Source organism: Trichechus manatus, unplaced genomic scaffold (genome assembly GCF_000243295.1).
Source record: "Trichechus manatus latirostris isolate Lorelei unplaced genomic scaffold, TriManLat1.0 scaffold00085, whole genome shotgun sequence".
In the NCBI taxonomy this organism is placed as follows: domain Eukaryota; kingdom Metazoa; phylum Chordata; class Mammalia; order Sirenia; family Trichechidae; genus Trichechus; species Trichechus manatus.
Genome location: NW_004444021.1, coordinates 11,185,178 through 11,186,942, shown reverse-complemented (window position 1 = coordinate 11,186,942; position 1,765 = coordinate 11,185,178).

Sequence of the window (1,765 nt, the reverse complement as noted above, 5' to 3'; positions counted from 1 at the left end):
GCTTTTGTTAAGGATTTTGTTTGAACAAAGGATCTATTTAAAAGAGAGAAAGAAAGAAAAGAAATCCCACTCTTTCAGCTCTCACACTATTTAAGTCCACTGTGTAAATCCAGTAGAATTTTTTTGTGGTAATACAACTTCAAGTTACAGGACCAGGGTAGGTCTGAAATACTAGCTTATGTGCCGGAAGGTAAAACATTGGGTCATGTGCCCAGGCACTTGTCAGTCGTTATGGCATGGTCATCAATACCATTCAAGGTTTGCATGCTAGTTCTCTGACTCTCAGAAGACCTTCTCCAGTCAGTCACTCCCTGGTCCAGCTGAGGTACAGTAGGGCATATGGGTTCTAAGAAGAAGAACATGCTCTTTACCATTAAAATTTTGGCATCTATGTTCCTTTCCTCTGTTCTCTTCCTTCAGTGTTGTTCAGAAATACAAATATTTTGCTGAGGGAGGCCTCATTTCAGTGGGGTCATGCCTTTAGGCAAGGGATTAGAGAGCCGAGGTAATCTCATCAGTCTCTTCCAGTTCAATAATTTTATAGCTGCATGAACTGACAACTTGTTCTTGGCACAGTTAAAATGGGCATCCATTAATAACTCCACGAATATCACATACTCACCGGCAATAAATGTGAGGAAGCCCCAGCCAACTGAAGAAGTAGAATTAGCTAAGAAGATCAAGGTACTGGACTTTGGCCTCAGGTCATGTGTAATGGTCACGAGTCAGTGATTTATTAATTTATTCAAACATGGAATTATTTCCAACAGGTAAGGGACTGAATAATTTATTACCTCCTCTAAGGGCCTCTTGAAAACACCTGGAAAAATTGGCATGAAGAAAGAGGATTTCTAATTAACCAAGTAAAATTTCACATTAAATCTGAACTGGAAAATTTCTAAGACTTTCACTTTAAAAATAGGTTTTAGTAAAAGGAACTTCTACATCTTGTTCATTTCTATGGAAGAATATTCTAGAGAATTTTACCAATGAAAATGACATATTTTTGTTTTTAATTTGTATGTTTACTTTTGCAGATTCCATATCAATAGTCCATAATTTCTTATAGGCTTCCTCTGACATGTGGTTCATGGCCTGAAAATCAGATTAGAATTATAAATTTCTTATCTTAAAACAATATTAAACTAGGACTTCCAGCACAATGTTAAATAGGACATCCTTGTTTTGTTCTTGTTCTCAAGGGGAATGTTTTCAGCCTCTCTCCATTAAGAGTGATGTTGCTCTAGCTAGAGCAATAAGGCAAGAAAAAGAAATAAACAGCATCCAAATTGGTAATAAAGAAGTAAAGCTGTCCCTATTTGTGGATGATATGATACTATACATAAAAAACCTAAAAGACTCCACGAGAAAACTACTGGAACTAATAGAAAGATTCAGCAGAGTAGCAGGATACAAGATAAACATACAAAAATCCATTGGATTCTTATACACCAATAAACAGAACTTAAAAAAGGAAATCAGGAAAACAATACCATTTATAATAGCCCCTAAAAAAATTAAATACTTAGGAATAAATCTAACTAGGGATGTAAAAGACCTACACAAAGAAAACTACAAAATGCTACTGCAAGAAACCAAAAGAGATCTACATAAATGGAAAAACATACCATCCTCATGGATAGGTAGACTCAACATTGTGAAAATGACAATTCTACCCAAAGCAATCTACAAGTACAATGCAATCCTGATCCAAATACCAACAACATTCTTTAAAGAGATGGAAAAACTAATCATTAACTTTATA